Raw genomic sequence first — 13,688 nt, forward strand, 5'->3', positions numbered from 1 at the left:
AAAAAAACCCAAAAAAGTATATAGGTTGTACTCTTACAGTGGGTGAACTTTACATATGTAAATTATTTTTCAATAAAGCTGTTAAAGCAAAACAAAGCAAACATACCCTGGTCATTGTGTCCTTGGGTGACTTTTTTTTTTTTTTAAATGATTATGTGTTGAGAGAGAGTAATACATTAGTATAGGAAACATACATTGACAACTCACTCATTTTAGACTCTGATGGGCCCTGGTGCCGAAAGAGGAGAGAAATGGTTATGGCTAGTGCTGTGTTCCAGATCCATGTTGCTTCCTGCTTTTCACCTGGGGCACATCTTTCTCCACAAGGACGTGCTGCCTTCCAGTGTAAATTAGGTTCTCACACGGCTACCTGCCACCCGGAGTGAAAACTCTTGATTTATACCCATTTTGAGCAGCTGTGGCAGCTATTTTATTCAATATTAAGCCTCATAGTCAATCATACATAATAAAAGTGACGTCTGCATAACTCACGGAGATACAGGAGAGCCAGCTCCTTGTACGCTTACAGAGCTTACAAACAACTAAATGGCTGCCATTTCTGAGTGGCCCTATATCATAAAATTTACATTTAACTTTTATGTAAAGGCAATCCAGATACTTTGCAATTCTTAGAAAACGATAAGGGTGGAGAACAGAGGGCCTTTTGAAGTGTACTGTGCAAAAGTGGACGCATGCAGGTTTTTGGTGAAAAGGGCGCATTCAAGAAGACATTGGTATGACTTCCATGCTAGAAGAAGAAAGAGGAGGAGGGCAGCTAAGTAACCTGAGATTCTAATTCAATATGCAGAGTCCATATCGTGGCCCGGGTTTTTGTCAACATTATGTAAAACCTTAAAAAAGACTTTATGTAAATTATAAAGAAAACAATAGCTTTTTAGAAGATCAGATTCTACCAACTGTTTTATATTGAGCTCTTACCCTAAATCTTTATTAGATATTGTGGTAAATGCTGTAAACGTGACAGAAATTAATTTAGGTTGCTAACATTTTATAAATCACTGGCACCATGCAAATGTTTTTCTTTCTTTTCTTCTTTTTTTTTTTTGTTTCAGTGTTTAAGGAAGCAAGGGACAAAAGCCTATGGATTTAGGTAGAAAATCCCTGCAGGTGGGGGCAGGCAGTAAATAAAGTCTTCACAAATACAGACTTCAAGGCGGTTCTTAAAGGATAGGTTGTATTTGTGAAGAACAACAAGAGCTAGAAGGATTGGTTGGCTAGATTTTTAATGTAAGAAAGCTCAAACTGTGTTTGAAGTCTGTAATCATTCACTTAAATTTTACTCTGAACCTCATTTCCAGCAGTATATATTGGGTATTTATAATTTGCTACTTAAATGAATAACATTACTGGTAGGTTTCTTTCATAATTTTAAAAGGTATCTTTATTTTTTAATTTTTTTAAAGTTTATTTTGAGAGAGAGAGAGACAGAGACGCCCATGCACAGGGGAGGGGCAGAGAGAGAGAGAGGAGAGAGAGAGAATCTCAAGCATTCTCTACACTGTTAGTGCAGAGCCCATTGTGGGGCTTGAACTCAAGAAGTCTGAGGTCATGACCTGAGCTCAAATCAAGACTTGGATGCTTAACCAACTGAGCCACCCAGGCGCCCCTAAAAGACATCTTTAAATAAAAAATATACCTTTGCTTTTGAAAAGGTGATGTAATATCCAACAAAAATTAATCATAAAACCCATTATCCTACCTCATTATATTTATACTTTTTTTCAATGTCTGTTTATTTTTGAGAGAGAGAGACAGAGCGTGAGCAGGGAGGGACATAGAGAGAGGGAGACACAGAATCCAAAGCAGGCTCCAGGCTCTGAGCTGTCAGCACAGAGTCCGACACAGGGCTCAAACTCATAAAAGGCGAGATCGTGACCTGAGCCTAAGTTGGACCCTTACCTGACTGAGCCACCCAGGTGCCCCTATACTCTTTTAAGTTGACTTTTAATGTTTCCATGTCGATTTCCTTGCTTATATTTTTCAGGAAATGTGTATTTTTTTCTGAATCTTGGATCTCAAGAAAAAATTAGTAGAGCAGTCAGGGAAGTGATTGTTCCAGAGACATTACTGGTTTAAAGGAAGAAAAGCTGACATACAGAGGCCAAGGTTAAGGTTGCTGTTTCACAGGCAGGGGAGGAGAGACCATGACCTCATCACCCAGTCCTGTTCGTATCCATAGCTACGTTAATAGGCACGTCTTTATGGTCCCATTTTTGGCTAACGGTGAATTATTCTTGCAAATAAGGTATCCAAGAAATAACAAGTTTAGGCAACCAAGTAAGTGCTTACAGTGGTGGTTTGGAAACACCACACCTTGGGATTGTTGTTCACAGGAAACACTGCAAATAGCAAAATTTTTAAAGTTTAATCGTGACGGAGTTTCTGATGTTTTCCTGTGCATCATGGTGTTATTCTTAGAACGTAATACTTACCTCTGACTCCGTTTGAGTTCTTTTTGTGACTTGGCAAATTTGCAGTCTCTACAGACACAGATAACGGATGGTGTCCTTCTTCATTTGCCTCCTTTTTATGTGATGTCCCTGTGCCCACCTGTCCCCACAACCAAGATCTGTTACGTGACCTTCTATTCCTGAAAGCCACTTGAAGACGTAAGGAAGAGTTCAGTGCACCATGAGATATTAAAGTTTTAATCTGAATATTCTAGACTTGTGTATCTTAAATGGATGTTTCTGATGATCTGTTTGGAGATTTCAGCAGTCTTGTTTCCTATGTGGTAAGAAGTGGGCTGAGGACATGGTGAAGACAGAACTCTAAGAATTATAATGAGCAAGATGCATTTTGCTAAGAGTACAGGAATGATTTATCACTCACATCAGGCTGCATTTAATATCCTTGCTTGTCTTGTGGAAATTGACACATCCTTTTCTTTCACATTTCCTTCTGCCCCTGAAGCAATCTGTTTTGAGAAGAAGGTCAAGGAGGGAGAGTGCTGTCTTCAGCATCCCTCCGATTTCAAGCCTAAAATTACATCTGCCCCGGATTCTAGAAAACATTTTTTAACTAATAAAATGCTTCATCTAGTAAATCTGCTCTAAGTCCATAGTCACATTTCAGGTGAATACTTGGAAATCTGAGAATGTGTGAGGCACAGGTGACAGAAAATAGTAGCTAACTGTGTACCTTTAATTTAAAAAAAATAGTTTTTTAAGAGATAGTAGGTTTTTGAATGGGTTGCAGTGATAGCAACTACTTTTACTAGAAGTCAATAAAATATTCCTAAAAAGTGATTCAGTAAAGCAACATGACTCACTGATTTACTAATGAATCACATGACTGTTTCCATATGATTCACATGTTGCTTCCTTATTTCCATCTACCCAAAACTACTAATTTGCTTGAAGAGTGAACACTTATTTTCTGTGTATGTTATGCAAAGAGGAGCACGTGAAGCCTCCTTGAAATGAGGCCTCAGTGTTCCTTAGGAGCCCAAACAGTAAGGACCGGGGTGCAGACACGGGTTAGGCAGGTCTGTAAGGACCGGCGTGCAGACACGGGTTATGCAGGTGTTGAGACCTCGCCTGTAGTCCCAGCCATGGTGCCATTTATCTCAAATTTCCACCAGTGATTCCCAACCTACTAGGTAAGTGCAGACTTGCTTGTTACCCGCAGAAGAAGATAAATACGCTCAAAATAACAACACTGCCTAGCAGAGCCGAATGTTTTCTTCTGCATCTATTTGCCATGTATAGGGCCAGGCTGCATGGTTGAACTGTGGGCCCAGCCATCACACTCAAAACTAGCTAAATGTGAGTATCCTAAAGAAAGCAAGAAGAAATCAGAGGAAAATGTGAAATAAATGAGTGGGTGTCATAGGCCATCCTTAGTGTGAAGAATGAATTGTTTCCTTATCTAAATTTTAAAAGCAATCTCAAAAAGTCTTCTACTTAAGGCATTCCAAATCAGCCAAAATTTTAGGTATCCCAGAAAAAAAAACCTGAATCAGTTGCTTTCTCACATACCCCCACTTTCCAGAAAACTAGAGAGGGTGTTCGTCCCACCTGCCCTTGTAGACATGTCCTCCATGTGGTCTGCCTTTTGCTCCTGTTGTGATTGTCCAGGCTCAGGAAGCCCTTTACTGAGCTAAAGCATGGCTGAGCTCTAGCCATGTTCCTTTACACCAATCCCAGAGTAACAACTAGTTTATGTAAGAACTTAATTACGATTTCTAGGTTAATATAAGATTAGAGAGAGATCTTCCCGTTCCCTTGTCCTTGTCATTACTGTCCATAGTAGTTAGGAGTTTGAGCTGTGTGATCTTGGATAAATTATCCAATTTTTGTGTTCCCAAGATTCTTCGTTTATTAAGACTAATGCAACCTTTTTATTAGGCGATTATAAAGATTCATTAAGATCAACTTGGCAAAGTGTTTATCATCATATCAGGCCCATAGAAAATACTTAATAAGGAGGTAGCAGTTGTTATTGTGAGTTTGTAGCTGCTGCTGTCCTTGTCCCCGAATGATGGGTGCATGGAGACTTTGGGGGACGAGAGAGAAGATCTTGTGCCATGAATTTATCAAGGACCTGTTTTTACTGACTCATCTCCGCATCCCTAGCAGTTAGACGGTGTCTGATAACTCTACTTCTTACTAGAACTTTACCATTGCACCTAAAATATAATTCAGATGGCAGGCATTTGAGATCAGTTAAGAAAAGGAAGAAGTTAGCTCATGCCAGAACATGTGAAGCGTGCCCAGTGCGGGGGTCTGGGAGCGGCCCTAGTGATTCAGCACCTCTGGCAAGCTGATGGGTGAGTCTGGGGTCTGCTATAACACCTGCTGTTAAGGTTGGATTCTTCCCCCCTCCCCCCTCCCAGAGAATTGAGCCCCATGGAGGGTGAGGGAAGTAGTTGGAAGGGTGAAGGACCCTACAGAAGCAGCTGGTAGCATTCCAAATGAAAGGCAGTTAAAGGGCTGTTATGAAGATGCTGGAGGTTATTTTTCTGCAGCTTTGGCTATCAGATTACCCTTTACTGTCAGTGGCGGAAGCTAAGATTCATGTTTTCTCATCTTCACGGCCAGGAGTATACAAGTGCCTCTTCTCTGTGGATGAGAAATTGCGACCGTCTCTGGGAGAAAGCCTCCAGGCAAGTTTTCTTCCTCTGCACCACAGCCAACAACTAGGTAAAACAACCGTGCATTCACTGGAATGGTCCGCACTTTCCACAACATGCTGGGCCGTCGAAAAGATGTTCCAAAGGCCATCTTTCAGAAGTTAGGGGTTAAACTCAAACCATGAACTGCAGTAAAAGGTGGGAGTGAACCATCATACTGGGTTGTTTTGAAGATTAAATGAGTTAATCCCTATAGAACTTTTAGAGCAGTGGCTGGTCTGCACCTGTACTCATTCAGTAATGGCAAATAGAAGTGTCTTTTACCCTCCCCAGGAAAGATCCCCCGCTAGTAATTTGGTTATTAAATGTCAACAAATCAGGCAATTAGGTATGTCTCTTACTTTATTAAAACCTTAGGAATAGTAGTCAGCCAACATCCTACCAAAGGCCTCTTTTAGCACCACATAAAAACCTGGTCCTGTATCTCAATTTACAAGTCAAGGTTGAGAAACTGCCTGGCAGGGAGATAGAGGTATTTTCAAATTCTTCCGCATCGCTCTTCTCCCCTAAAACAAACGCCTTTGTGCAGCTCACCCAGCCCTACCGAAGAGGACGGATAATGGCTACAGATGGCTATTGATTAATTGCAATCCTCCACAATTTAGTTTTCATAATTCTTGAGGTAATCATAGAAACCTAGACTCACAAAGTTGAACAGCGCTATATGGTCATTGAGTTCAAAATTCACATTTTACACTTGAAGAAATGTGTCTTCATTTGGACTAAATTCAGCCCTTTCCCTTTCATTTGGAGGAGGAGAGTCTGGAACAGGAATTCTGGTCCCTAGCCATTGCTTTCCCGCTGTGTGCACACCCAGGCACTGTCCTGAGCGTGACTGCTGAAGGCTCTTCAGGGCAAGGGCCTTGGTGACTCTGCTTTGCCAGATGTGTGGTGCCTCATCGAACTCGTCGCAGCCATTGTGTGATCGCCAAGCCTGTGGGTACCGTTTTAGCCACAGAAATCGAGGTTAAGCTTCTCTCCTCCCAACGGACAACACGGCTACCGTAGATTTGGGTCTCTTACTGACCTGGAATTCCCTTGAGTTTTTTTAATTTGCGACCGGGCATTAAAGTGTTCTGGACTTTACAATGTTCATGGCAATATTTATCCCTAATTGCACTGGGTTGTCAGTAATGGGCCCCCGCATGGGATGGTGCTGAGGTCGTTCAGTTCAGATTTAGAGTGGCTGGTTGACAAAGAGAAAAGCAAGTTGATGCAATGCAGTGGATCCCCTGATAGGTGACAAAAGTCCAGCTCAGCATACGTACGCACTCGAGCACGCATGGCAGACCATGGGCCGGAGGAAACGTGGAGGCTCACATGGTACAGATGACTCTGTGGCCTGCGGTAGCCAGACAGCACCCTGTTCCCACGCAGGTGATAGAGCAAAAGTCTCCCCACGGCCGTGGCACGTTTTGAAACCATGTTCTTGGAGCTGTAGGCTCCTGTGACTTCTCAGAAGGAGATTACACTCTCACACCACTGCCTCCAAAAAAAGATATCGCTTCACATGCCTAGGTAATGGAACGGGAGTGTTATTATTTTTTAATGTTTATTTATTTTTTGAGAGAGTGTGAGAGAGAGAGAGCGAGTGCGAGCAGGCGAGGGGCAGAGAGAGAGGGAGACACAGAATCTAAAGCAGGCTCCAGACTCTGAGTTGTCAGCATGGAGCTCGATGCGGGGCTCAAACTCACAAACTGTGAGATCATGACACGAACCGAAGTCAGAGGCCTAACCAACTGAGCCACCAGGGTGCCCCAGGGAGTGTTATTATTGTTTTAAATATCGAATATAGTGTACTTTTATACTCCCCAAAATAAAATATGCACGTGTGTGCACATAGCCCATAGGAACTGGACGCAGGTCGTGTCCCTTCTTTGTGTATATTCAGACATTATTTGAAAGCTTCCTCTAATCTGCAGTAAAAGGTGGGGGTGGAATTGGAATGAAGGAAAATGCGCACATCTTGTATATGGTATGGTATCAGGAGAGACGAGACACCAAATGGAAGATTACTGTTGTTGTCACTACATTTGGAGAAAGGTTTCCTTTTCTGGCCTTGATTTTTCTTGTTTAAATACTGTTTGTAGAAATCAATCTGTAGGGCTCACGACTACCATCTCTATACAACTGTATTAACAGAAGTTATCAAGAATACAGATGATTCATAAGAAGTATCATCCTGATACCTGTACAGCTTTGTACTGCCTTGAAGAATACAGATAGGACAAGCAGACACGTGCACACACCCCTTAAGAAAGTGCAAATAAAACCAGGTTACACTGCTGTAATTTACAGATGCAAAATAGAGCTGTTTTGTTTTTGTTTTTCTTTCTCAAGTGCAAGGGCATATAATCTTGAATAAAATTAATACTGATGTCACTGTAGACACTTAAATAAAATGGTACAGCATGTATGGGTATGATGTAAGGTATGAAAGCCTCTCAGTGAAATAGTTACAAAATTGTCTTGTGAATTACAGCGCATCTTTCTAGATCTTTCTAGGTCTCCATGCAGTGCTGCAGGAGACTATCATGAATTAACAGGTTGTAAGGAAATAGTTCACTCAACAGGAACATCCTGACCTCTCAATTCTCAAGACTTCATGAGAAGTAGCTCCCAACCACAGCTGCAAACCACATTAGAATAATCTGGAAAGATTTTTTTTTAAATACTTGCAACCCAACTCCACTTAATTTTCATTTCCTGAAATACCAGAAAACAAATTGTACAAAAAGAAATAATACCTGACCTTTAGACCTCAATATTCCAGTCACTAAAATTACCTTAGGTATGTCACTTAATATCTGCAGCACACATATTTGTCTATAAAAACGGTTCGCTTATTTGCAAAATACTAAATTCTTATAGGGTTGTGAGTTTATGTGAGCATTCATTGAGATAAGGGATGTGATAGGGTTTTGAAATGCAAAAATGCTATACAACTATAAAATCTTAGAGTAATTAAAAATTTTTTGTTTAACTCTATAGACTTTTTTTTTTTTACCATCTTTATCATTTTAAAGAATACAGTTCAGTAGTGTTAATCTCCATCAGTGTTTAGATTTTTTTATTGAAGTCTAATTGACATATAAAATTGTAAGGTATTTAAAGTGTGCAGGATGGTGATTTTTTTTTTGCTGTTTAAAAATTTTTTTTTATGTTTATTTATTTTTGACAGAGAAAGATAGAGTGTGAGCAGGGGAGGGACAGAGAGAGGAACACACAGAATCTAAAGCAAGCTCCAGGCTCTGAGCTGTCAGCCCACACCGATGCGGGGCTCGAGCTCATGAGCTGTGAGATCATGACCTGAACCGAAATCGGACGCTTAACCGACTGAGCCACCCAGGTTCCCCTCTAATGATTTTGTATACACACACAATCATGAAAAGTTTCCCCCACTAAGTTAATTAACACACCCATCACATATTTTTCCCTTTTTTCTTTATGTTGACAACATTTAAGTTGTACTTTGTTAGCACATTTCAATGGTACAACACAATGTTAACAACTATAGTGACCATGTTTTACATTAGATTATCAGACCTTATAAAAATAACAAATGAAAATTTGTACCCTTTACCAGCCTTTCCCTATTTCCCCCATACCTCAGGCTTTGGCAACCACTTTTCTACTCGCTGTATTTATAAATGCAACTTTTTTCTTCTTCTTTTTTTTTTTTTAAATAGATTTCACATATAAGTGAAACACTGCAGTATTTGTCTTATCTTTCACTCTGACTTATTTCACTCAGCATTATGTTCTCCAGGTTATTCCATATTGTTGCCTATGGCAGGATTTTCTTCTCTTTTTAAGGCTAAATAGTATGTATTTATAGTATATACCACCTTTTCGTTATCCACTCATCTGCAGGTAGACATTTAGGTTGTTTCTGTACCTTGGCCATTGTCAATGGTGCAATGAATATGGGAATGCAGATATCTCTTTGAAATCATGGTTTTGTTTTCTTTGGGTATATACCCAAAAGTAATAACGCTAGATCATAAGTCCTATGTTTAATTTTTTGAGGAAACTCCATACTGTTTTCCATTAGGGCTATGACAGTTTACATTCCCTCCAACAGTGAAAAAAGCATTCCCTTTTCTCTACATTCTCACCAGCATTATTAGTCATCTCTTGTATTTTGATAATAGGCACCCTAAGAGGTGTGTGAGGTGATAACTCCTTGTATTTTATTTACATTTTCCTGATGATGAGTGATGTTAAACACATTTTTCATGTCCTGTTTGGCCATCTGTATCTGTATGCCTTTTTTTTTTTTTTTTTTTTTTTTTTTTTTGGAAAAAAAGTGTTCAGATCCTTTGTCCATTTTTAAATCCTATTGTTTGTGGGGTTTTGTTTTATTTTGTGTTTTGCTGTTGAGTTGTATGAGTTCATTAAATATTTTGCACATCAACCTTTTATCAGATTTATGGTTGGCAAATATTTTCTCCCATTCTGTAGGTTGCCTTTTCATTGTGTTAATGGTTTCCTCTGCTGTGCAGAGCTTTTATAGATTGAAATAGTCCTATTTTCATTTTGCTTTGGTTGCATTTGTTTTTGGGGTCAAATCCACCCCGCCCCCCCAAATATTACTAGACCAATGTCAAGGAGCTTACCTCCTTTGTTTTCTTGTAGAAGTTTTAGTTTCCATTTTTACATTCAAATCTTTAATCAATTTTGTTGATTTTTGTGTATGGGAAAGATAGGAGTCCAGTTCATTATTGCAATATGGCTATCTAATTTTCTAAAAACATTTATCAGAGACTATCCTTTCCCCATTGTATAGTCTTGGCTTCTTAGTTGTAAATTAATCAACCATATATGCATGCATGTATTTCTGGGTTCTCTATTCTGATATCTTGATCTATGTGTCGGTTCTTTCTTTTTCCTTCTTTTTCTTTGAGAGAGAGAGAGAGAGAGAGAGAGAGAGACAGAGACAGAGAGAGTGAAGGGCAGAGGAAGAGAGAAAGAGAATCTTAAGACTCCATGCTAAGCACTAGCCTGATGTGGGCCTCAATCCCATGACCCTGGGATCATGACCTGAGCTGAAATCAAGAGTCGGACACTCAAATGATTGAGCCATCCAGAAACCCCTATGTGTCTGTTCTTATGCTAATACCATAATATTTTTATTATAATGGCTTTGTAGTATAGCTTGAAATCAGAAAGTATGATGTCTTCAGCTTTGTTCTTCTTTTTCAAGATGGCTTTGGCTATTCAGGGTCTTTTGTGGTTCAATACAAATTTTAGGAATGTTATTTTATGTATCTCTAAAAAATTCCATTGGAATTTTGATAGAGATTGAATTAAATCTCTACATTGCTTTGGGTAGAATGGATATTTTAACAATATTAATTCTTTCAATCCATAAACACAGGATATCGTTTCATTTATTTGTGTATTTTTCACTTTCTTTCATCGTTGTCTTCTAGTTTTCAGCATACAGATCTTTTACCTCCTGTGTTAAATTTATTCCTTTGTGTTTTATTCTATTTTTGATGCAATTGTAAATGGGATCATTTTCATAATTTCTTTTTCTGAGAATTTGTTTTTGGTGTATAGAAAGGCAACTGACTTTTACATAAAGATTTTGTATCCTACAACTTTACTGAGTTTGTTTATTAGTTCTTACAGTCATTTGGTGACATCTATAGGTTCTTTTCTGTTTTAAAAAAAATTTTAATGTTTATTTTTGAGAGAGAGACAGAGCATAAGCAGGGGAAGAGCAGAGAGAGGGAGATAGAAATGCAGAATCTGAAGCAGTCTCCAGGCTTTGAGGTGTCAGCACAGAGTCCTACACAGACCGTGAGATCGTGACCTAAGCTGATGTCGGACATTAAATCAAGTCACCCAGGCACCCATAGATTATGTTTTAAAAATGTTTAATATGTTTTCTGCAAAAAAGGGGGGGCTATTTTACGTCTTTCTTTCCAATTCGAATGCTTTTATTTATTTTTCTTGCCTGATTGCTCTGGCTAGGATTCCCAGCATTACTTTGTATCAAAGTGGCAGTAGTGGCCATCTTTGTCTTATTCTTGATATTAGAAGAAAAGTTTTCAGCTTTTCACTATTGAGAATGATGTTAGCTGTGGGCTTGTCATATATGGCCTTTACTTTCTGGAGCTACATTCTCTTTATACTCAGTTTATTGAGATTTTTTATTATGAAAGGATGTTGAGTATTTTTAAGTGTTTTTATGCACTTATAGGCCAGATGGACCTAACAGAAATACACAGAACATTTCAGTATACAGCAGTAGTACACACATTCTTCTTGAACACACAGGGAACATTCTCCAGGATAGATCATATATTAGACCATTAAACAAAATGGTCTTATTAAATTTAAGGAGACTGAAATCATATCAGATATCTTCCCTGAACACAATGCTGTGAAACTGGAAATTAATTACAAGAAGAAAACTGGAAAATTAACAAATATGTGGAGATGAACCAACATGCTTCTGAACAACCAGTGAGACAAAGAAGAAGTCAGAAGATCAATTAAAAAATATCCTGAGACAAGTGAACATGAAAATGCAACATATCACAACCTATGGGATGCATCAAAGGCAGCTCTAAGATGGATGTTCATAGCCACAGATACCTACGTTACAAAGAAAAAAGGTCTCAAATAAGTGACCTAACTTTATATCTCAAAGAACTCGAAGGAGAAGAATAAATCAAATCCGAAGTTAGTAGAAGGAAGAAAATAATGAAGATTAGAATGGCAATAAATGAAATAGAGACTAAAAAGACAATATAATTGATCAATGAAGCTAAGACTCGGCTTTTGGAGAATATAAACAAAATGGGCCAATATTTATTTGTTTGTTTGTTTTTAGAGAGAGAGAGAGAGAGAGAATGCAAGTAGGGGAGAGGGGCAGAGGGAAAGAGAGAGAGAATCTTAAGCAGGCTCCATGCTCAGTGTGGAGCACAACGTACAGCTTGATTCCATAACCATGGGATCATGACCTGAGCCAAAATCAAGAGTCGGACTCTTAACCAATTGAGCTACTCAGGCGCTGCCAAAATGAACCAATCTTTAACCATAATCACCAAAAAGAAAAGAGAGAGGCCTCTGACAAATAAAAGTATAAATGAAAGAGATGTTACAACTGATACCACAGATATACAAAGGTTCACTGAATAATTTTATGCCAGTAAATTGGACAGCATAGAAGTGGATAAATCCTTAGAAACAAGCTGAAGTCTGAACCAGGAAGAAACAGAAAATCTGAACAGACCAGTGATTAGTAGGGAGATTGAATCCGTAATCAAAACCTTCCTAATGCAAATAAGTCCAGCGGCAGATGGCTTCACTGGTGAATTCTACCAAATATTTAAAGAAGAATCCTAATCCTTCTTAGAATCTACCAAAAACATAGAGGAGGGAATAGGTCCAAACTCAATTCACAAGGCCAACATTACCTACATACCAAATCCAGGCAAAGAAACTACAAGAAATGAAAACTACAGGCCAGTAACCCTGGTAAATAGAGATGCAAGAATTCTTACCAAAATATTAGCCAAACAAATTCAACAATATAATAAAAAGTTCATGTACCATGATCAACCTGGATTTATTATAATTAAAAATAATCTAAGTTGAGTGATCACTGAACCAGTACCTAAATGCTTCTGGGAAAAAAGAAAAATCAAGGCTATTTGTCAATATATATATAAATTCAGTATGGAAGTAGAGGGAATATGTAGAATGAGAAAATAAAATAGCAGAATTTAGAGAAACAATGGTATTATGGGAAAAGGTATGAACAAAAAGTAAGTTTCAATGGAATAAATTTCATAAAGTGTTATGAATTGTCTACATATAGCACAGACGTCTAGGAATTATCAATTCTAACCTTTCGTTGACTTTGTTCTATATTACAACTCTTTGTCAATTGTAGGTCACTGATATACATGCAAATTATGTCTTGTCTGGTGGAGGTTTAATTATCTTCATGTCTACCCTGTGGAAAAAGTAGTCCTGCCACCATTTGCATAACTACTTCCATACTCTTGATCTATAAATGTGCCCGTTTTTAAGTTATCTTTGAACCAGTCATAACATCTGTCTGATCCCCTCACTAAATTGGTAGATCTTTAAAAAGTATTCATTTTTCTATGTGTATGAAAGTCATGATCATATCCTTTACTGAAAATTATATTTTGAAGAGACCAAAAGAAAAGTTAGCTGAAAAGAGGGTGATTGAATGGTTATTCAGAAAAGCAAAAGGGCACCCAGAGTACCTTGTTCCTGAGATCCAGGGAAGAAAAGGTTTCGGGAGTCAGGGAGTATGCACAGTGCCCCAGAGGTCTCTCCTAAGTTGACAGAGTTTAAGAGCTTCTTGCACCTGGCAACCAAGTGATCCCTGATATCTCTGCAAAAGAGTATTTTCACATAGTGGTGGGGTTACCAAGTACAATGCAGAATTCTAAGGAATGAATGAAATATGAAAACAGAAATTGAAGGGCGCCTGGGTAGCTCAACTGGTTGAGCATTCAACTCTTGATTTCAGCTCGGGTCA

At 38.7% G+C, this 13,688-nt stretch overlaps 1 long non-coding RNA gene across 1 annotated transcript in view; it reads left to right on the forward strand.

Annotated features, from left to right (window-relative positions):
• The window catches only part of LOC122231384, a 156,231-nt gene extending 150,942 nt beyond the window's left edge, over positions 1-5,289 (forward strand). The window contains exon 3 of the long non-coding RNA XR_006208604.1: positions 5,064-5,289. This is a non-coding gene — a long non-coding RNA (uncharacterized LOC122231384). The remainder of the gene's footprint in view (positions 1-5,063) is intronic.
• Positions 5,290-13,688: the final 8,399 nt, after the last annotated feature.

Source organism: Panthera tigris, chromosome D1 (genome assembly GCF_018350195.1).
Source record: "Panthera tigris isolate Pti1 chromosome D1, P.tigris_Pti1_mat1.1, whole genome shotgun sequence".
In the NCBI taxonomy this organism is placed as follows: Eukaryota; Metazoa; Chordata; class Mammalia; order Carnivora; family Felidae; genus Panthera; species Panthera tigris.